The sequence below is a fragment of the Heterocephalus glaber genome, unplaced genomic scaffold (genome assembly GCF_053883595.1).
Source record: "Heterocephalus glaber isolate CG9 unplaced genomic scaffold, H.glaber_assembly_v1.0 deba00000943, whole genome shotgun sequence".
NCBI lineage: Eukaryota > Metazoa > Chordata > Mammalia > Rodentia > Bathyergidae > Heterocephalus > Heterocephalus glaber.
This window is the reverse complement of record NW_028258175.1, coordinates 612,558-636,445: the sequence shown is the minus strand read 5'-3', so window position 1 is coordinate 636,445 and position 23,888 is coordinate 612,558. Positions and strand designations below refer to the sequence as shown.

Genomic DNA, 23,888 nt, shown 5'->3' with positions numbered 1-23,888 from the left:
CAAAAGAGACTGTGGAGCCGCCCAGTATAGCTTATCTAGGCTTTATTGGCATTTTTCTGACCAGAGAAAGGAGGCTGTGGGTGATGGCGGAGGGGCCAACAGCCCCTAAGTGATGTTCTCAGCCCTGCCCCATTTTTCTTTCTTCCTACCCCTCTGCGCTGCTGATCAGTGGAATGGGTCCTTTGTTTTGTTCAGAGATGAAGTCTTAGTTTTAATGTAGCATACACCAGACTCAATCCTGGAAACACACACTTTTCTTTTTGGTTCTGGGGATCCACTTCAGGACCTTGAGCTTGCGAGGCAGGTGGTGGCACTAAGCTAAATCCCCGGCCTGGAGATATACACTTTTCTTTTTTTATTTAAGAGTAGGAAAAAATTATTGAGAGAAAGAGAGCTTCTGTCTAAGAGAGACAGAAGGGGACCGGAAAGTGGGCTGCCCCAGAAATGTACACTTTGATGATTCAAAATTATTGACTTCAGTCAGACGTAGTGGGAGAATTACGTTCTTAAACAGTAAGATCACAGCGTGAGAACTGATAGTGGAGCCATGTGCAACTGAGCTCGGGTCTGAGTGGGGATCAGGCAGTTTCTCAGAGCAGGCGACAGCTTGACCTGGGCCCTGGAGGGAAGTAGGAGCTCCTGCGATGACAACAAGAAGCAGAAGGACGGCGTTCTGGGTGTGCCCAGTGGCAGGTTACAGTAGATATCTAAAACTACCAGCAAATTTCTCTCCCGGCACTCTGGGACGCTGAGGGAGGAGGATTGCAAGTTTGAGCCTATCCTGCTGGGCGGCTCAGCGAGAGATCTGGATTTTAGATAATGAATGAATGAAGAAGGCGGGCTGGGGGGGTAACTCAGGGGGAAGACTGGGCTCCTCCGCTAGCGCTGTGTTGCGGTGCGCAGCCATGGCTGTGGAGGAGATGAAGCCCGTTACTCGGCGATGAGATTTAACTGCAGCCGGAGAACGCAGAGGGGCTGCTTCTTGGTCGTAAGAGAGCCTCAGGGGACAGCAGACAACTGAGGCTTTCCATTATTTATTTGTGACGCAAGGACACGAGAACAGAGACGTAGGACAGCAGCATTGTGCAACATACCGTGTGGGGCAGGCCAGAACGGGAGGGACGCTTTGTACCGTGACAGATGCCAACCTAGTTCAAACAGTCTTGTCGGGGCGCACGGAACACCTTGGCCAGAACAGGCACCTCCGACCGTGACGGCAGGTAACGGAGTCGCAAGATACTCGGGCTGGAGCTCAGGGTTTGGGGAGTCAGGGTGATGTTCCAGAAGATGGCGTGACTGTATTTGAATAAATGCAGATTTTTGCACCCGAATAAGTGAATAAATATATAGATTGTTGTACATGAAAAAATAAGACAGCCCCTGAAAATAAAGCCCTACTGCAACTTTTGGAGTAAAAATGAATCTAAGACTCAGTCTTCCTTTGGGGGAAATACAGTACTGGTGTTGATGGAGGCCTCAGCTTCTCCCTGATGACTTTGCTCCAAGATCGCTTACATCTCCTCAGCACAGTGGCTGACTTCCTTCAGCCTCCAGAAAAAATTGCTGGAGGAAGCGAGGCAGCAGTGGAAGTGCTTTTCGCCAGGTGGGTTGGAAGTCGTGGCTCTTCGCTGCTGCTCTACTCTCTTGGCCACGAGGCCAGCCCTGATTCAGTGTGGGCAGGACCTGCATGGGTGCGAATGTTGGGAGGGGAAGGTTGTGAGGGCCCTGCTGGACGCTGAGCACACTCGGGGACTGGGGCACAGCTGTTGCAGCATGCTTGGGCTATGAAAAGCTGAAGCCAGTTACGGTACTAAATTGTCATGGGCCAAGGAGGCTGACCTTAGACTGTAGGTGATGAGAAATTTCAGGGTTTAGGGAGGTATCTACACAGTTGGTCTGCCTCTTATCCAAACTGCGCAGTAAGAGCTGCACAGTGCGTACACAGAGGCCCACTGATTCTTCATTTTCTGCTTCTTTTTCTGAGGTACTGGGGATCAAACCCAGAGCCTTTGAACTGAGCTACACCCCCAGTCTTCATCCCTTTTAAAAAATAAATTTTACTTTGAGACCGAGTTTTGTTAAGTTGCTAAGTTACCCAGGTTGGGCTTGAGCTATCCTCCTGCCTCAGCCTCCCAGAGTGCTGGGATTATGGGCAGCAGTGCCACACCTGTCTCTCTGCTTTTTCTTCAGACTGTTTGGAACCCCGTAGAGATCCACACACATCTCAGTATTCTTTTCTTTTTTGGTACCGGGGATCAAACTCGGTACTTTTTGTGCTTGCAAGGCGGGCGGCAGAACCACTGAGCTAAACCCCCGGCCCCACATCTCAGTGTTTCACTTAGTGTTGGACTGCCTTTTGGGAACCGTCAGTCATTTACCCTTGGGTTCTCCTCCACCATGTAAAACTTCATTTCTCTGCACGAGTTGGGAAATTTTTGGTTGCAAATAAAAAAATTCACCTTAAAATGATTTATATGTTTATTTTCTTCATCACTGCATGTTAGTCGTATGGAACAGTGAGTTTCACTTTGGCATACATATAACATAGTTGGATCATTTTCTCATCTCATTCCCTACCTTTTCCTTTTCTCCTCTCCTCCAGCCCCTTCCTCTTCCCTAACAGTCTCTCTTCTACTTTCACGTCATCTCTCTTTTTACATTTTTTTATTTAAAATTTTTTGCTAGATTTCCCATGTGAGAGAAAACATAGTATTTGAGTCTGGCTTATTTTGCTTAACATGATGGTCTCCAGTTCCATCTATTTTTCTGAAAATAACATGCCTTTTGTTTTTTATGGCTGAATAATACTCTGTAGTGTAAGTATACCACATTCTCATTATCTGCCTATTAAAGGGGACCCAGGCTGCTTCTGTAGCTTAAACTTTCATGACTTATGCTGCATAAACATGAGCATACAGCTATCTCTGTGCTATGCTGACTTTAATTCTTTCAGGGATATGTTGAGGAGTGGTAGAGCTGGATCGAATGGTAGCTCTACTTTTAGTTTTTTGAGGAACCTCTACACGATTTCCATAGTGGGTGTACTAATATGCATCCCCACCAATGGTCCAGCAGGGTTCCTTTCCCCTTGAACCCTCACCAACATTTATTTATTCTTTTTTTTTGTTTTTTGGTACTGAGGATTGAACTTGGGTCCTTGCGCTTTCGAGGCAGATGGCGGGACCACTGAGTTAAATCCCCGGCCCTCATTTATTTATTCTTGATGATAGCCACTCTGACTGGGGTGAGATGAAATCTCAGTGTAGTTTTGATTTGGATTTCCCTGATGGCTAAGTAAGCTAGACAGTTTTTCATATATTTATTGGCCATTTGTACCTCTTTTGAGAAATGTCTTTATCTCAAAATGATTTGAACAATGAAATGGATTTGCTGGCTGATCCAAGTGGAAAGTCTAGAGGTAGAAGAGCGTTTAGGTGTGCTTTGATCAGGAGTTTCTCATTTCCAAGAGGGACTGGGCTCTGTTTCTGTGATGTGTTGGTTCACTCTCAGGTAAACTTTCTTTAGAGTAGTAAAGATTACTACAGTGGTTTCAGCTTTTACATTATACTGGGAAGTCCCTGAACTGGCAACAAAAGAGGATCTGGAAAAAATGAAATCAGAAATAATTTCTCAGAAAGCAGTAGAGATTGTGCCCATAGTGCAAGACATGATTAATAAATCTAGAGAGGACACAGATAAAAAAAAAGAGCTGAGGAACTTGATGGAATCCCAACATAGGAAACAAATGGAATCCATAAAACAGATGCAAACAGATTTCCAGGAGATTAAAAACTCCACTGAAAGTCTATGCAGCAGAATGAGCCAGTGTAAGGACAGAATTTCAGATATAGAAGATAAGATTGCAATTAGTGACCAGGAAAAGAAAAATTTCTTTAAAATTGTAAGGGACCACGAGAAATCAATTCAGCAGCTGCTTGGTGATGCAAAGAAGAATAACATAAGACTGATTGGAGTCAACGAAGAAACAGGAGAGAGTGCAGATGACATAGAAAAACTGTTCACAGAAGTGATGACAGAAAACTTCCCAAGCAGGGGAAAAGAACTTGACATACAGATAAGTGAGGCATATAGGACTCCAACTAGCCTTGATCAAAAAAAAAAATCTACATATAGGCATATAACACATAGAACATTATCCTGGGAAGAGAAAAGGCATCTTTATCCTGGCATGTACTTGGATTGGTCACATGCTTGTGAGCGAATCAGTCACGTAAGCGAGGGTGATGGGATAAATGAATTGGTTTAGCTTAGTTCATTGCTCTGCCCTAACAGCTGGGGGAAAAATCGGTGTCCCCCAAACCATAGTCTTCCAAATGGAAACTGAGAATTTCCAGGAAGGGGGAATGGATACTGGGGATGAATGACTGCAAATGTTCAAAACAAAATCAAAACTGTGATGCGGGGTGGGGCTGTAGATCAGTGGTAAGGTACCTAGGGTGCCTAGCATAGGTGAGGCCCTAGGTTTGACCCTGGGCATCGCAAAACAAACAAAACAAAACAAAACCTGAACCAAACCAAACCAAACCTGTGGTGTGGTTCATCTAACCAGCAGTTACCAAGTCCTGCCCAAATATAGCGCTGGGCCCTGGGATAGATGCAGCCTTTTAAGGAAAGTGTAGTATTTACCCACCAAGAACATAAACTGATCCTGAAACAGCACCCAACGTATAGTAGGCTCTCAGTAAATATCTGATGAGTAAATAATCTAGTGGAGGGATCGACAAATATCTTTCTTTCTTTTTTATTTTTGGCAGTACTGGGCGCTGAACCCAGGGCCTTTGCACTGAGCTACAGCCTCAGCCCTTTCTAATTTTTATTTTATTTTGAAACGGCGTCATGCTAAGTCACTAAGTTGCCCAGACTGGGCTCCAACATGCAATCCTCTTGTTTTAGTCTCCTAGAGTGCTATTACAGGTGTGTACCACCATGCCCGGCTTTGACACATGTCTAATTCAGCACACCACCTAAGGTTTCCTGCTTACTCTTGGAATTCGGAGAGGATGTTATGGCTTAGGTCTAAGATGTCTCCCTAGATTCTATGTGTGTGGAAGGTGAATGACCGTGGGGCGCTGTACTCATCAGTGGTTCAATAGCAAGTAGCTAATTGTGCTGTTAAGAAGTAGGGCTGGTGGGAGGTGGGTTGTCTGGGTCATGACCTGGAAGGGTGTGTCCTTGTCCCGTGGTCCTGAATCTCTCTCTACTTCCTGGATGTTGTGGGATGAGCATTGTGCCTCTGCCATGGCCCTCTTCTGTCCTGTGATAGAAGGACAGCAGGATTTCTGCCTTGGAGCTGGCTGACTAGGAATTGTATCTGTGAGTCAAAATACATCTCTTGGGGGCCAGGGATTTAGCTCAGTGGTTCTGCTGCCTGCCTTGCAAGCCCAATCAGAAGAGCAACAATCAGATCACATCCCTTGTCCTCTGTCTTAGTCACTTTCCTTGTCTCTTGGACAAAATATCCAGTACCCACAATTTAAAGGAGGAGAGATGTATTTTTTTTTTTTTTGTACCTTGAGCTTGCAAGGCAGGCAGCAGAACCACTGTACAGCAGAACCACTGATTGTAGCTCCCTCACAGTGAGGGCTGGGAAGAGGAAACGGGGGGGATGCAGAAGGCCCTTTCTCACCTCTGTGTTCCTTCATATGGAAATAGTAAACCTCCATTTCCCTTAATTTCTTGATCTTAACCACATAAAACTCTTTTGGAGGAAAACTTTTCCCATACCTGTAGCCTTTCCCCAAACTCCGAGGCCTGTAGCCCCAGGTAAGGAGCCTTGCCCTGAAATGTGGCTGTAATGGCGTAGGGTCCTGTGGAGGAGGATCATGGTTACTTTGTGAAACTGTACAAGAGAGGTAATGAGAGTGTGGCAGGGAGAGCTAGTTGTCTTCTGGAATCCATTTTCCTCACCTTTCTTTAGAATACAATTCCCAGTTTTAGCTAGGCACATGGCTACTTGCAGCTGTGTGTGGTCGTGTGACTAAGTTCTGACCAATGACATGAGAGATGTGCAAACGGTGTGGGCAGTTTCCGAGTCATACTTTTAGAAGAAAGAGGCTTGCCAAGCTGATGGAGTGGTTCACAGGGTGGGAGGGACAGTTGAAGAAGCAAACTCAACAAGAGCAAGAAACTATGGCTTTGGAGTTCCCATGAACAGAGAGAAGAAAACCAAATGTTAATTTTTCTATCTTTGCATCACTGTGCTCAAAATAAAAATGCATAAGTAGAGTCCACATGGCTCTCGCTGGGTCAAGAGACTACCCATTTAGTTAAGGAAGGACCAGGCACCTTAACTATCAAGACTGCATGCAATGGTACAGAAGGAATTGACCGGAAGAAATTAGGTGTTATTAGCAAAAGAAGAGAGAAAGGATTCTGCATAGCCTAAACATGACAAATGTTTACTATGGATAATAGGATATTATCCTATTATGATATCCTATTATATGATAAGGAAAATGAGGCTCTAGTACAAGGGAGAGCCAGGGGCCAAACCCTGGTCCACTGCCATGGTCTTAACCACGGTGCTGTGTGGATTCCAGTGCCTAACACAGATTGGGCTCATTTATGTTTGAGTATTCACAAAATAGTTTGGTGCTGCTATGGCTTGTGTCTAGATGTCCCTCCAAAGCCTCATAGGGTCAGAGGTGGGCCTTTCCAGAGGTGGGTGGATCTAGAGTGTATGATGCTGGGATTGATTCATGGTGCAATGCTAGCGTTAAGGCTACTCCACCCTGGATGTGAGTGCTACCCAGGGTAGCCTGAATAAGATATAAGGAACAGAAGGTTGCTGTTGCTGTTCTTGCTGCTTGCTGCTTTTCCGGTCTTCTGTCTGTCGTGGGGTATTCCTTTTCTGAGATGCCCTCTGCCATGCCTCTCTGTCTTGGAGCCAGCTGATTTTAGACTGAAACCTCTACAAATTGTGAGCCAGAATAAACGTTTCCTCCTTTAACTTTGAGTTGGGTATTTTGTCTCAGCGATGAGAAGAATAACTAAGACAAGCACCAAATTATCTTTCTATTGGGGTCAAATGGAAGTTCTTTTACCTGTTGATTCTTGGCCTTATTTGGCCACAAACCAGGGGTGTACTTTGACAACAGAAAAAAAATTGAAGTTGGGATTGTTGGAAACTCATTGGTTCAGGCTGCTTCATTCTGCACACTGCTCTACAGGGCACAAATGGCTCAGAGAGCGATCAGGGGCTTGCGGTGTAGGAAGAACAAAACCCCTAACTGATCTTGATTCTTTGAGTCCACCGACATGGAACAGAAATCATGAGAGCAGCTGTAACCCTACAGACTCAGTCATCTCATAGGAAGAGAGACTTCTTTACAACTCTACAGGAACACGTGGTGTGGCGTGGGGCTCTGCTCTGAGGCTGTGTGAGGATCGCACTTACCAAGTCTGGGCTGCTCCAGGCCTCGGTCTTCACCCCGGCTTCTCTCAGAGGCCATGTGGCCTCCTCCTGGTCTCTCTGATCTTCTCTGTGAAGAGACTCTTCCCTTTCTGCTCCCTCTGCTCTTTCATAACTTGGTTTGCACTGAGCATCACTTCCACATTCTAGGCAGGAAGTGAGGGAGAGGCAGTGTCAGCTTCTCTTCCCTCTCATGTGTCAGAATGGGAACCCACGGCCACTTCTGTCGCAAGGCTGGTGTTTCCAGTTCCCCTGTTGTGGAGACCCACAGGACAGAGCGGGGCAGCTAATCTGCTAAGTTACCTGCTCCGGGAAGTGAAAATCGTACTGACTTCCCGGATGGTTGAGATGAAATTTATGAAATGGTTTGAAACTGTAACACGGTCTCATGGTCTGTAAGTGTTGCTTAAAAACAGAATTGCATACTGTACAACCCACTGGGACAGTCATTTGGCAGTGACTTTGGATGGCCCCTCAGTGTGCATCTAATTTGCTCCAGTAATTTAATTTTAAAAATAATTCTTTCTCTGGAAATAATCCAAAGAAGCAAAAACCTATAATTTGGAAAATTATTTAATTCAGTATTGCTTAAAATTGTAAAACACTATTTCTCAACTTAATGGAATACTTTATGTTCATTAAAATTATAATTGTGACTCTTATAAAGCTACATGAAACACATCTGTGCTAACATACATGGCAAAAACAGGTACAGAGTTAAAGCTACCCTGTCATGATGAGTTGGTGTCTGTGCAGGATGTGGGTAGGAACTGTGCAGAAAAGCTGACGTGGGTTATTTATGTACTTTTGTATTGGGGATTGACACAAGGTCTTTGCATTGAGCTACATCCCCAGCTTGCTTTTATTTCTTATTTTGAGGCAGAGTCTCACTAAGTTGTCCTGGCATGGCTTAAACTTGCAATCCTCCTGCCTCAGGTTCCCAGAATCCCATATAGACATGACTTTTTCTTTTTTCTTTTTTTTTTTCTGGTACCGGGGATCGAACTTGGGACCTTGCGCTTGCCAGGTAGGTGGTGGAACCACTGAGCTAAATCCCTGGCCTCTTATTTTCTTTAATATTGTCAATTACTGTTTGCATAGTCAATATAAAATATAATTACAATGGCTTCTTAGGCCTGGCTCAACCTCTCAGGGGTTAAGGGGCATAACATTGGGTCACAACAACCCACCCCATACTTTTCTACTATAAATTTTTACTTTAGCATAATAGTAGCTGGCTGTGCATTTCAGAAGCTGTGCCTGGTGGATACAGGAAGCAATCTTTGTGTTTACTCACTTGGTGCAATGAATGATGAACGATAAGGTGTATGCAAAAGTGTCAAGCCAGGATTTTTACCCACATAATGCTGTGGCTAACAGGTTTTGCATATTTTTACCTGAGCATCACAGGAGGTAAAATACACCCACACCACTCTTCTGTTATGAAAACATGTATTTTATCATAGTGGGATTTAGGCGTGACTCACAGTGGCTGCACAGTAGCAAAAACCCATCTGTGCATTCACCCACTTGGCAGACAAATGGCAAGGTACCGGAGCTTCAGAGCAACAACAGGTGAGTTTTACCCATGACATACTCATTGCTAAACTTCTGTGCATTTAGGATTTGTTTAAAAAAAGTTTTCTTTTGATTTTTCTGGTAGAAGTAGCCCAATTCAGCACAATGGCACATGAAAAACCAGATTTGCAAGTTTTGGAGAAGGTCAAAAGTGAATCATTAGATTACTCATGCTGGATGATGGAGATGATGATGACTTTGACGTTGGCCATGCTAGCCAAATTTCCTGTGACAGTGAAATGGAGCAAGAATTGACTGATACAGACACAGGGAATGCAGACCTCTTTAATTCAGGTGACAAAGAAAACAGCAATGTAAGTGCATATTTGACTATTGGAATGTTGCAAAATGGTCATACAACCAAATGGAATGAACCGATGTTAGAACTAGGTCCGAAAATATAGTGAGGATCTTGGCAGGGGTGAAATTATTGGACAGAATGCCAGCACTGCCACTCAATGTTGGAAATTGTTTTTTTTTTTGTTGTTGTTGTTTTTGAGGCAGGGTCTCCCTTTGTAGTTCAGGCTGGCCCTGAACTCACTATGTACCACAGGCTGGCTTTGAATTCATGGCGATTCTCCTGCCTCAGCCTCCTGAGTGCTGGGATTACAGGTGTGAGCCACCACGCCCGGGTAATGTTGGAAATTGTAGCAGATGAAATGCTACAATATGTTGTGAAATGCACAAAAGCTGAAATAGAAGTAAAATGTTCTGTAGGTACCGATAGCCATATTCAAAAATGTATTTATTATGACACCTCACTAACTGAACCGAAAACATTCATAGGTCTGCTGTAGTTAGCAGAGATTTCTCATGGTAATTGCAGGAATGTGGAAGGCTTATGGAAAAGCAGTGGGTCAAAATATGGCATAAAAGGCCAGGGATTTAGCTTAGTGGTGCTGCTGCATGCCTCGAAAGCACAAAGCCCCAAGTTCGATCCCTGGTACTGAAAAAAAAAAAGGGGTATAAAAATTTATGCCCTTGTAGATGTGAAAACTTACTATGCTCTCAATTTAGAAATTGATCCTGGAACTCAGCCATCTTGTCTTTATTGGTGTAGTAATAAAGTGAATGATATTGTGAACAGACTTGCTGCTCCCATATCCCAAACTAATTGGAATGTGACATTCAACACTAGCTTTACCAGTTTCCAATGAATGTTACATTTGCTAACACAGCACAAGTTGACCAGCGTAGGAACTGTATACAGGAACAAAGTAGAAATTCCAAATGAAATTTTGCAGTTTCAAAACAGAGAATTGTATAGTACAATCTTTAAATTTCAGAAAGATTTACATAGGCTTTGAATGTGACCAAGAAAAACAAACTGGTACTGCTCACATCAACATTGCATGATGGAAATGTTGATAGGGAAACCTCCACAAAATGGAAGCCCGAGATGGGAACTTTCTACAACAAAACCAAAGGTGGAGGAGATGTTGATGAGTTATGCAGCAACTATGATGTCACTCGAAACTCAAAGCATTGGCCAATGGTTGTGTTTTATTTAATCCCAAACATGTGTGGCATAAATAGTTTGATAGTTTACAAAGAAAATAAGAAATGCAATACCACAGAGAAATTTTCTTAGAGGCTTGGGACTGGAACTCATAGGAGATCATTTACAGCAGTGGAAAAACAAAGTGTTTCTGCCCAGGGAACTATGCAAAAAAACTGTGGAGCACAGTGGTGAGCTGACAGCTGAACAGTCAGGTGCAACATCACGGAGACCTGCTATGACAACAGGAAAACCAAAAGGATGTCAACTGTGCCCTACAAGGAAGGACAGGAAAATGAAACATATGTGCTATCAGTGTAAGCCATACTTGTGCATGGAACATGGAGTTGTCATGTGTGGGGACTCCTTGGGTGTGACAGTTGAAGCAAAGATCATGTGAAAATGTTGGTGTTTATTTTAAATGCACAATACACATTAAGACTTTTATACTTTAGTTTATTGATATTTTATGTTCCTGTTAACTATACATCGTGTAATATAAGAACCTCGTGACACAATACCAAGACCAGTGAGATGTCAAGTATGTCCTACAAAAAAGGCCAAAAAGCAAAAAGACATGTTCTGTCAATGTAAGTGATACGTTTGTATGGAACATGCTGGTGTCACATGTGAAGACTTAGGTGTGGTAATTGAAGTAAAGATTATTTTTTTTGTACAGTGATATTGGAATTTTCATTGTAGCTCATAAAGGAATTTATTTATGTTGTTCTTTTTTAGACTGTATGCCAAAAACAGTTGATGTTGAAAATTTTGATTTTTTTTTTTAGAAATACTCAATAAATATTGAAATTTCAGGCCTGGGGATTTAGCTCAGTGGTTCCGCTGCCCGCCTTGCAAGCGCAAGGTCCTGAGTTCAATCCCTGGTACCCAAAAAAAGAATCAATACTTTATTTTTTGTGATATTTTTTCCTGTTAAGTACTCATTGTTTAATATAATAAAACTCATAAAATTAAAATTAATAATTCATCAATGGAAATATTCTAAAGAATAAACGTGGGTTTTATACACCCACATTTATGTGCCTTTGTGACAAAATTGACGTTATGCCCTGCATAGCTATATAGGGTCAGGTATCTTAGGGGATATCTGACCCAGAAATGACTCCACAATATAATTCATTCTGCGAGTTGGGGCAACACTATTGCCTTTTTTTTTTTATATCGGGCATCGAACTTAGGACCTTGCGGTTGCGAGGCAGGCGTTGGCACCACTGAGCTAAACACCCGGCCTGCTATTGCCTTTTGATATTTTTATCTATCTCTCTCACTTCTAAAAGCAAAAGAACACTCATCAAAAGTTTGTGGTTCTTATTCCCCAATAAGTGCAACTTCCTAACCTTCTAAGAAGTTAATTTCCTCCTGGGTCCCCTTCAGGTCAGGCCCTGTTTCTGCTTTCAAGAGTGGGAAGCAGGAGGAGCTATTGTAGAGATGGTGAAATGACTGGCCCTGCTCTGAGTGTGACCTCTGCCTAACTATGCTCTTTTTTTTTGGTACTGGGAATCCAACTTAGGACCTTTCATTTGCCAGGCAGGTGCAGTGCCACCGAGCTAAATCCCCGGCCCCTAACCATGCTCTTAATGTGATCTTTCTGGAAACACTTGGAACTCCTACAAAACTGGTGCCAGGACTGTTTCTTTGACTTGCATTCCCAGTTCTTTTTATTTCTTTATTTTGAGGCAGGATCTTGCTAAACTGCTAAATTGTCCAGGCTGGGCTTGAATTTATGATCTTCCTGCCTCAGCCTTCCAGAGGGCTGGGATTACAGGGGTATGCATGCCTGACAGGCCAACATATGCTTCATGTGCTATTGGGGCCATGGTAGGTGTATCACTGATCAACTCAAGACTTGGCTGGAGAGCTGGGGATGGAGCACTTGTCTAGCATGTGAGGCCCTGGGTTTAATACCCGGCACCAGGAAAAGAGTTGGGTATGGTGTGCATACCTGCAATTTCAGCACTTGGCGGCTGAGCCAGGAGGAGTTTGAGGTGAGTGTGGGCTACACAGAGAGTTCTAGGTCAGCCTGGACCCTGTCTGAAAGAAAGAAAGAGAGAGAGAGAGAGAGAGAGAGAGAGAGAGAGAGAGAGAGAGAGAGGTGGTGGTGCACCCTTGTCGTCCCAGCACTCAGGAGGCTGAGGCAGGATTGCCATTGCTGTGAGTTTGAGGCCAGCCTAGGGTACATAGTGAGTTCAAGGCCAGCCTGAACTGTTACAGTTGGATGGGTCAAAAATAGTCCAGATTCTTGTGCATGACAAGGAAAGAATTGCCAAGCATACATGTTGTAGTAAGTAGTAAGTAGCTAGTTTATTGAAGATCATGAGACAGTAACAGCAGGAACAGGCAGAAGGGCAAAAGGAAAAAGGAGGAGGAAGAGGAATCCCCGTAACTCAGGCTTCCAGAATTTAAAGGATCAGACACCTCTGACTCCAGGTGCCTCCCGTTCCTCTTTTACTGGTCTTGATGCTCTGCCACCTAGAGCGTCATGATCTCCTAAGCTTAAACATGGATACTTGTTAGGGTGGTGATGTGTTTGAAGTTGAATGAAGGGAAGGAAGTGGGTCCCTCAGCTTCCCTGTTTCTAACTGTACTAGAACTACATAGCGAGACCCTGTCTCAAAAACAAGAAGAAGGAAGAGGAGAAAAAAGTTGGTAGAAAATTCTACTTAATGTGAACTGAGAATTCATTACGTGGGCCTCGACATTCACTCTCATTTAATTCTCACTGAGATGTTAACTCTGAAGTATTAGTAGTATTATTACCCTTATTTACCGGATGAGGACGAGGAGGAATAGAGAGTATCTTGCTCAAGATCATAAACTTACAGAGCTGAAATTTTAGTTTTTCTACTTTGAACTCATACCTCAAAGGCTAAAACAGATGACTGAGGATGAACGAGGCAGAACCTTTCTTGGGAGCCCTGTATCAATGGCAATTCAGTGTCAATGGAAAAAAATACCTTGTTATTTTATTTATTTATTTTTGGTACCGGGGATCGAACTCGGGTCCTTGCGCTTGCACAGCAGGCAGCGAAACCACTGAGCTAAATCCCCAGCCCAATACCTTGTTATTTTACTACCAGAACCTTCTCAGGGGAGTGCACCCTGTGGAATAAGTTCCTCTGGATGTGGTGGGCCATGCACATCAGAGTTTAGATAGAGATAATTTGTCTGTGTAGCAAGAGGAAAAGATTTGGAGAGGTAGGTCCACAAGATTTTTTTGGAATGAGCCAAGCCAGAATCCGGGGCACCGTGTGGGGTGAGGGAGACTCTGAGATCTTCACTCCCTTGACAGAAAAGCTAAAAAAATCTGAGAAGAGAAACAGAGCAAAGGGGATCTGTGAAGTTGAGGATGGAGAGGCACATGGTGTAACACATGCTGATTGGAAGGAGGTGAGGGAGTGGGCCATATGGGCATCCCGAGGACAGCCAGCACGATAGCCTTGGGTTGCCCAGCAGGTCTGAAGAAATTGAGGAAGCCAGCAGAAGGGCAAGAGAGGAAGAAAGGAGAGGAGCTCAGGCAGGAAGGGGGGCACAGGATGACGGCTCACTCAGGCCCGGGGTTGTAGAAAGGCTTTTGCTTCCAGGGAGCTGGGGAGCCTTGCGAGGTTTTGAGCAGAGCAGCAGAATGATGTCTTGTGTTTTACAAGGACCCTTCTGGCTGCAGTATTGAAAATTGGCTTTAGAGGGAGGCTGGAGTAGAGGCAATGGGTGTAGAGAGAGGGTTCTAGAATCCAGACAGGATGAGGGTGGCTCCATAATTTGGCAGCAGTGGAGTTGGTGAGGAGCAGTCCTGTCTGGGATGTGTTTGAAGGCAGAACCATGGCAGTCCTTGATGACTTTTGGTTTGAGCACGGGAAGGATCTCCTGGCCATAGGGCAAATGCACGTAGGGGACACATCGCACCGTGGTGCCCTAGTAACCTGGCTGTATCCACACGGGCCGCGGGCAAAGGCTTCTGTCACCCTAATCTCAGCTTTGTCGGAACACCTTCGGGTCATGGGTGGCCCTTGAGTGTCCGCTCTGTGGCAATCTCCCGTCACTGCCCACCTCCTTAGGAGGCTATCATGAGGCAGCTTCTCACTGCCTCTCAGGTTCTGATGAAGCATGAGGCTTTCTGCCCTCTGCTTCCCCTTATGTTCTCACCCCCAAAACAGAGCTACAGACGTAAACTGCTTTAATTGTGGTTTAGAATACAGCGCCCCTCTTCAGAATCCTCCTTTGGATGTGCAGGAGAAGAACCATGGGGAGCTTCGGGTACTTTTACTTTTATTGTCTACATAAGTAGTGAACTATTGGACCCTAAGAATGGCCCACTGCATCTTTACTGGGCGAATCATGAGCCCTTGGCTGGTCTGGCCCTCGACTCGGATGCTTTATGTTGAGGTGGGGCAAGATGCGGAGTGATCAGGAGTTCAATTTTATTCTACGTTTTAACAGTAGCAAAGTTTTATTGAAGGTAGGAAAAGAAACAGACTTTGCAGAATGAGTTTGGGCCAAGTAAAAGTAGGAAAAGAAGTGACCCTACAGGGCGAGAGCACACAGCGGCCCAGGAGTTCGATTTTGCACGCTCAATTTGAGATCCTCGGTAGACCTCTAGGGCAGTTGGCTATCTGAGGGTGGAGCTAAGGAGAGAGGTCCAGGAGGGAGCCCTAACTCTGGGACTCACCAGGGACAAATGATGTCTACAGCCACGAGGCCACCTACGGACAGAGCAGGGATTAAAGGAGAAGAGGCACAGAGAGTGAGCTCCGAGCGCCCTCTCACGAGGCTGGGAGAAGGGAGCTGGCAGGGGTAAGGGAGGCGGAGAAGGGCCAGAGGCTGCATGTGCACTTCAGGCCTAGGAAGCGGTGGCCAAGCGTCACAAGCGGCTGCTGAGCCACTTAAGATAAAGTCTGGGCCCGGACTGCCGGGCGGCCCCGCAGGCCTGGTGACCCCGGCGGAACAGGGCTGGGGTGGGGAAAGCTCGATGGGAGGGGCTTAAGGAAGAATGGGAGGAGACAGCTGTTTTGGAGAAATTTTGCCAATGGGAAGCAAACAGCGGGGGCAGTGGTTACCGGGGGAAGTCGGATGATGAAAAAGAGGTGTTTTTTTGTACCGGGGATCGAACTCCGGACCTTGCACTTGCGAGGCAGGCGGTGGAACCACTGAGCTAAATGCCCCCTCCCCATGTCCTGCTATTTTGCTGAATTCATTTATTAGTTCCAACAGTGATTTTGTGGAATATTTAGGTTTATCAACATATAAGATCATATCACCTGCAAAAAGAGATCATTTTACTTCTCCTCTTTCAATTTGTAATACATTCACATTTCGAGGGGATGCTTTATGCATGCTCAGGGCCTGCTTATAAACACTCCATTCAGTAATGTCTTAACACAGATCTGCATCTGTGAAAAGCAACTGGCAAACCCATCTGTTGGCATTCTACTTGTCAGATGGTGAAGACCAAAACAGAATGTTCCATCAGCTTTAATTTTTAAAATATGATCGTCACATTGGGAAAATGAAATAAGCACAGTAAAATAAACTGTGCAAAGTATATGCTACTAAGACATAAGGATTACAGAAGTTGCAGGCTGGGGATTTAGCTCAGTGGTTTCGCCGCCTGCTGTGCAAGTGCAAGGACCTGAGTTCGATCTCTGGTACCAAAAAAAAAGAAGAATTACGGAAGTTGCCAGAGAAGCCATGCAAAATGGTCACAACCTTTAAGGCACAGTGTTATTAGCGGGGGCTGTGATGTGTGTTAATGTTCCCATTTTGGTTCAAACAATCAGCTTGTCCATCTATGCCGTCTAAGTAAAGTTAGACTTGGCTAGAGAGTGTATTCTAGAGAACTGGTTAGCTGCTTTTTAACCAATGCAATGAGCTCACCATAAAAGGGGGGGAAAGGAGCCCATAAAATTTTGAAACTGCTTTTCCCCTCAAAAAATAAAATAAAGAACATCTATACCCCTGCAGCTAGCCCTGACAACTACTTTCATTCACAGTGCTTTATACTTAAACCATGATGGGGGAAATTTCTGAGAGGCCACTGCTAGCCTCTGATCACGTTTTACAGCAGTGAATCAGGACAAGACATAGATTTTTCTAATGTGCATTTAGTCACCAAAGGACTGAAGATGTCTGGGCTTTGATTCTGTAATGTTTCTAAGACCGTGTCTGTTAAATGCAAACAAGAAAGGAAGAAGTCTTGGCAGAGCAGAAGTGACACAGACTTGATTATTGGATCGACTTAAATATCCTTCCTGGCTCATAGCCTAGTCCATGCTCTAGCTTTTTCTATGGCTTGGGCTTCTTTGGTCTCCACTGTTCTGCTACATCGTTTGCTGATGGGTCATCTGGCTCAGGCGCACCTAATAAAGCCTGGGTCAAGAGCAGAACTGTGCGGATCTGCAGGGCTGGGACCATTTATCTTTCAAAATATCTAAACATATTCTTCCCAACTTGTCTACATTAGGATGATAAATTTTGGTCATGAAATGTACTTTAGGTGCTGCCATTTCTTCTGGAAGAAATAGTTCAAGTTTAAAAGTCCTTCCCTCAAAGGGGGAGTCCTGGGGACCAGCAATGATCACATGAAAATAACGGGCGTGGCTCTCATCTGGTTCTGCTTTAATGCCAGGAACTGGCTCTGCCAGCAAACAGTTTCCTGTCATTCCCAATAACAAGAGACAGGAGAGTCACACTGCTCAGGATCCAAGTTCTGCCTCTTGGCAGTTTAAGACCTTTAGGAAAGTCTTTTGAGCCGGTTACTAGACTGTAAAGCACACTGTCTAGTTCACAAAAAACGAATTTTTGGTCAACATTTCTGCAAGGGTCAAATGGCTGAAGAAATCTTGATGATCCTGCGGGCAGCCCCGTCTTGTCCGATCCCTAATTTGGCCTCTGGTCGCGTCTCCGGCTCCGCTGGCCTCAAGCGGGAGTGGAAGTCCCGCGCTCCACTTCCGGGGGGCGTCGCCAAGGCCCCTTGGGAAATGTCTGTGTTTTTCTTTTTATGCGAAAAAACATCATTAAGAGTTTGTTAAGGATTACATAAAGTCTGTAGATTGCTTTGGGTAGTAGTAACATTTTAACAATGTTATGTACTCTAATCCAGGGGATTGATTTTCATTTATTTATGTCTTTACTGTCTTTCAGAAATGTTTTGTAGGGCCGGGGATTTAGATCAATGCTGCCGCTGCCTGCCTCACAAGTGCAAGGTCCCGAGTTCGATTCCCGGTACTAAAAAAAAGAAAAAAAAAGAAAAAAAATGTTTTGTAGTTTTATTGTACAAGGCTTTCATTTCTTTGTTTAAATTAATTTGTAAATATTTTATTCTTATTTTTTTTGTGGCATTGGGGATTGAACACATGGCCTTGCATATGTTGGGCAAGTGCTCTAACATTGAACTATCGTCCTAGTCCATAAATATTTCATCCTCTTGGTGCTACTTTAAATAAATTTTTAAGCTATCTTTTGGGTAGTTTATTATTAATATGTAGAAATGCAACTGAGTTCTGGATGTCACTTTGTATTCTGCTATTTTTTTTTTTTTTTTTTTTTGGTACCGGGGATCGAACTCGAGACCCTTCGCTTGTGAGGCAGGCGGTGGAACCACTGAGCTAAGTGCCCCCCCATGTCCTGCTATTTTGCTGAATTCATTTATTAGTTCCAACAGTGATTTTGTGGAATATTTAGGTTTATCAACATATAAGATCATGTCACCTGTAAACAGAGATCATTTTACTTTTCCTCTTTCAATTTGTAATACTTCATTTTAAAAAAGTTTATATAATATTTTATTTACCAGCCTCTCTGAAATATGCCAAAATTCTTATGGGTAATGAAAGTATAGATGCTAAACTGTTATTCAATGTGACAAATTTCTACAAAAGTGTTTCAATACAGTGCCTGCATTTCACTCTGATGAATCCACTTGTGAACACTATGTTTAGATAGTAAAATTAGATTATAAATATAGGATAAGTAGAGCAATTGTGATAGTCATACTTAACACTTTATTTATTTATTTATTTATTTATTTATTTATTTTTGGTACCAGGGATCGAACTTGGGCCCTTGCGCTTGCGCAGCAGGCGGCGAAACCACTGAGCTAAATCCCCAGCCCCATACTTAACACTTTAAAGGGGAAAATGGGCAGGTGTCATAGAGGTTCAAAGCTGTAGCACTGGGAACACGGATCAGCCCTGTGCTTTGGTGGGAATATGCAGTAAATCCCTGCCAAATGGCAGTCTCAATCCGCTCATGCATTCAAATGGCTCTGTTATTACTCATCACTGAAAATCAGCTTTGAAGTTAATCATTGCTCAACACATTGATGATACTACAAATTAAAAATACAGTATAATCTGAAAAGCTTAAGGTAAGAATACTTGTTATTCATAACTATGTTTAGATATGGCCAAGACTACACTATATAGTCAAGCAAACTGCTGTGCACAGTTAATTCCAGGTACCATATATATCTGTTGGTTATTAACAGCACAAATTTTATGCTCCTGAAAAAATAGAGTAATCCAGAAAAATGGTTACATTTAATTTTCTCTTAAAGACAGATGAATTAAGAGCTGGCTTTTCTTGGTATTTAATTTTCAAATACTGATATAAATTGACCAGAGAAGCCAGGCATGGTGGTGGATGTTTGTAATCCCAGCACTTGGGAGGCTGAGGCAGGAGGATCACTTCAAGTTTGAGGCCAGCCTGGGCTACATAGTGAGTTCAAGGCCAACCTGAACTACATAGCAAGACCCTATCTCAAAAAACCAAAACCAAAACCAAAAAAAAAAAAAAGAAAGAAGTTTACCAGAGAAATAATTAATACACTTTGCCCAACAGCAGACAGTTTCTGTTGAAAGTCCCTAAGATGCTTGCATTGCTTGTACAGTTTCCAAAAATAAGTGATGGCTTTTTAAAAACTGAAAGCATTTACATTCTTAGCTCTCCAAAGTGAACTTTAAAAAGAAAATACAAAAAATGATCTCTTGCATTTTGAATAGCCCACTTAGTTATATAAAATGTATTTGGGGGCCGGGGATTTAGCTCAGTGGTGTTGCCACCTGCCTCGCAAGCGCAAGGTCCTGAGTTTGATCCCTGTACCAAAAAAAATTTTTTTTTGTCCAATACTTTCTCAAGTCCAAAAGATATTTACTTCCTACCAATAGGACAAAAAGAATCTGCATTTCAAACCAGCAGCCTATTGCCATGGCAACACTGTGCCACTCCTTGGCTACCATGAGTGGCCTCAGCTGACTGGAATTTCTGTCTCCTTATCTTGAGCTTGGTCTGTTTTATACACCAGACAAACTACATCATGTGTTACTTTAGTACGCAGATCCCCTTCAGAATGCCTGTGTGTGAGAAGCATGCACGCCCTCTGAGGGCCCGTGAGGGAGACAGAGCTTCTCGGCGGCGGGGCTGAACTTCTCCCAGGCCTGGCACCATGGCACTGGCAGGGACACGGCTCAAGGCCATGGGACCCGGAGAAGCCCCTCCGTCCCTGGCCGCCTGCTGCCTTTGCCTCACTTCTTTTTCTTACTGCTGTGGTTAGGACGTTCAGGACCGTGTGGAATAGATGGGAGAAGATCAGTGTTCCTCATCTTAGAGAGCTGTCTGGCTGTTCGCCACTGACGGCGATGTCCTCTGTGTGTGCACCTGTGTGTACGTGTCATCGTACTTTGCATGTGTAGCTTTTCTTATGTGCAGGTAGTTTCCTATTTTACCAGTTTGTTGGGTGTTTGGGCATCTTTTTGTTTTTATCATGAAAGAGTGCTGAATTCTGTTAAATGTTTTTCTGTATCAATTGAGATGATCATGTTTTCACCTTCATTTTATTAATATGTTGCATTATATTGATCATTTCTTTTATGTTGACCCACTCTTTTATTCCAGTAATAAATCTCACTTGGTCACCCTGTATAATCCTTTTAACATGATACTGAATTTTGTTTGCAAGTATTCTGTAGAGGATTTTTACATCAGTGTTCATATAGGGTATTGGTCTGTGTTTTCTTCTTCTGCCTTTGTCTGGCTTTGGTATTGGGTTATTGTTGGCCTCATAGAATAAGCCAAGAGTCTTCCTCTCACTTCAGTTTTTGGAAAAGTTCTAGAAGATTTGATGTTAATTCTTCTCTAAATGTTTGATAGAAATTATCGGTACAGGGTTTTGTTTTGTTGTTTTTTTTTTGCTGGGAGACTTTTGATGACTGTTTCAATTTCCTTACTATCTATACTATATACTATAGTTATAGGTATATTCAGATTTTCTATTTCTTCAGAGTTTAGCCCTTAGCAGATTCTTAGGAATCTGTCTATTTTATGTAGGTTATCCAATTTCATAGCTTTCTCTTCTTCCTTTCTTTCCCTTTCTTTCTTTCTTTCTTTCTTTCTTTCTCTCTCTCTCTTTCTCTCTCTCTCTTTCTTTCTTTCTTTCTTTCTTTCTTTCTTTCTTTCTCTCTCTCTTTCTCTCTCTCTCTCTCTCTCTTTCTTTCTTTCTTTCTTTCTTTCTTTCTTTCTTTCTTTCTTTCTTTCTTTCTTTCTTTCTTTCTTTCTTTCTTTCTTTTTCTTCTTCCTCTTCCTTTCTACTGGAATTGAGCCCAGGGAATGTTGAGCTATCCATCCCTTTACATTTTTATAATTTCAGACGGGTCTCAATAAGTTGCCCCGGGTTTCAACTTGTAACCTTCCTGCCTCAGCCTTTTCAGTAGCCGGGATTATAGGCTTGTGCTGTAGTGCTCAGCTTATAGTACTCTCTTAGAATCCTTTCATTTCTATAGAATCAGTACTGATGTTTGCACTTTCATTTCTGACTTTAGAATTCTTTTTTCTTAATCATCTAACCTAAGGGTTTGTCAATTTTGTCGGCCCTTTCAAAGGACCAAATTTTATCTTTCCTGATTTTCTCTTCTCTGCCTAGTTTTTCTCTGCTCTTATCTTTTTTTTTTTTTTTTTTTTGGTAGTTCCGGGGATTGAACTCGGGACCTTGCATTTGTGAGGCAGGCAACAGTGCCACTGAGCTAAATCCCCAGCCCTCTCTGCTCTAATATTAATATTTTATTTTTGTGCTAGCTGCTGGTTTAGTCTCTTCTTTTTCTTAGCTCCTTAAATTGTATAGTTAGGTCACTGATTTGGAATCTTTCCTGTTTTTTAGGGAACATATTTGTAGCTATAATTGCCCTCTTACCACTGCTTTTGCTGCATTCCAGAAGTTTTGGTATGTTTTGTTTTATTTAATTCTTACATATTTTCTAATGTCTTTTGCTCTTTCTTCTTTGATCTATTGGTTGTTTAGGTGTGTGCTTTTGTTTTTTTTTTTGGTGCCGGGAATTGAACTTGGGTCCTTGCGCTTGTGAGGCAGGCAGCGGAACCACTGAGCTAAATCCCTGGTCCAGTTGTGTGCTTTTAAATTTTCATAAATTTGTGAATCTTCCCAGTATTCTTCAGGTATTGATTTCCAGGTTTATCTCTGCGTAGTTGGAGAAGATACTTTGTATGATAAATGTCTTTTAAAATACATAGAGGTTTAATTTGTGGTCCAACAGATGGTGTGCTCTGGAAGGCGTACCATGTGCTTTTCAGAAGAATGTGTATTTTGTTTTCATTGGGTGGAGGGTTCTATATATATATATCTATTAATTTATTATGTTGTTCAAGTCCTCTATTTCCATATCTACTGTATAATTTTCTATTCATTCTTCTTATCTTTCATGGCACTGGGGACTGAACCCAGGGGTGCTCTACTACTAAACTATACCCACCTCTTTTTACCATTTGTTTTGAGACAGGGTCTTGCTAAGTTGCCTTGGGTGGGCTGAGCTTGTGGTCTTCCTGCATCAGCGTCCCAGAGTGCTGGGACCACAAGTGTGTGCCTCCCTGCCCGCGTTGTTGTATTCACTGTTCATTATTGAGAGTGGAGCATCAAAATCAACTGTTACTGCAGAATTATCCATTGCTCTCTTTATTTCTGTCAATCTTTGCGTCACATATCTTGCTGGTCTTTAGTCTGGGTTAGGGTTCAGATCTAAATGTTCCCCAGAAGTCTTTTGGAAAGTGATTGGATCATGGGGGGCAGGGAGTCCCTGACTTGTGGATGCTTGAGTTGCAGACTTTGCAGATATGAGTGGACCTCACGTCACAGACATTCGTAGATATGAACAAATCGCAGAAGAAGCTGTCATGTGTGCAGGGCACTGTTGCAGCTGTGTTGCCGTGTGTCACGGTGCGATGGTGCTCAGTCAGAGCCTTGGCTACCTGGAAGCAGAGCAAAGCAGTAACCACGGAAACGAAAGTAAAGTAATTGGGAGCTTGGACAGAGGTGAAAAGATGGCAGCCGCTGCTTACTCTTACAGCATGGTCCATTCCGCCACTGGCTCAATTCTAAAGAACAAGGGCACGGCCATGGGACACGCGAAGTCTGCTTTGCCAGTGAAGTCGACAACAACATCCAAAAATTGCGGTACAGTGACAGGAGATGGAGAAACTTCTCAGTGTGTGGGTGCAGGATTGGCGTCACTGTCAAGTCCCACTCAGCTCAATGCTTATTCGAGGTAAGGCTAAGTCCTGCTTGAAGACTTGGAAAAGTGGGGTGAACAGGGTGCATCTTTTACTGCCAGCCATGGTTGGTTTAACAGATTCAGGGCTAGAGCCAACCTTGCAGAGACTGTAGCTGCCCAAGGATTTCCAGAAACACTTAGATTATTGATGAAGGTGCTTATTTACACTAGCGGGTTTTTAACATCAATGAGACAGGGCTGGACTGGAAGAGGATGCCAGAATGAAGTTGCATCAGTGAAGAAGAAAACATGACACCAGGCTTCAGAGCAGCAAAGGACAAACTTACTGTGTTGTTTGGTGGCAATGCTTCCAGCAATATGAAACTAAAGCTTCTCTTAGTTTACCATTCAGAGAAACCAAGGGCCCTCAAAACACAGCCAAGGACACTCTACCTGTTGGTGAAAGAGTAAATCCAAAGCCTGGGGTACACAGGCCATTTTCCTTGACTGGTTTTTCCACTACTTTATCCTAGAGATAGGGAAATATTGTTTGGGGAAAGATACCCCTTTTAATATTCTTTTGCTGCTTGACAATGCACGAGGTTACCCCTAATTCATGGATGACTTTTATCCCAACATCAAAGTAGTGCATCTGAATATGGTGCTCATTCATCCTGTGGACCAAGGAATTATTGTGACTTTCAAGAAATGTTATTTTTTCATTAGGCAGTGAAGGCAATTGATGAAATAGGAACAACCTTGTGACAATTTTGGAAGAATTATAATGTCTACAAGACCATAAAAAACATCAACTTTGCTTGGCGTGAGGTTTCGGCTGTCACCATGAATGGAGTTTGGAAGAACCTTTGCCACA

The 23,888-nt window shown here is 43.2% G+C and overlaps 1 long non-coding RNA gene and 1 pseudogene across 1 annotated transcript; both read right to left on the bottom strand.

Annotated features, from left to right (window-relative positions):
- Positions 1-491: 491 nt before the first annotated feature.
- Positions 492-7,720, bottom strand: LOC110344205 (uncharacterized). The gene is made up of 2 exons (XR_002386634.2): positions 7,418-7,720; positions 492-1,296 (listed from the first exon to the last, which is right to left on the bottom strand). It is a non-coding gene; the product is annotated as an uncharacterized LOC110344205 (long non-coding RNA).
- A 7,488-nt stretch (positions 7,721-15,208) lies between these two features.
- Positions 15,209-23,138, bottom strand: LOC147828609 (signal recognition particle 9 kDa protein pseudogene; annotated as a pseudogene).
- Between the last annotated feature and the right edge of the window lie 750 nt (positions 23,139-23,888).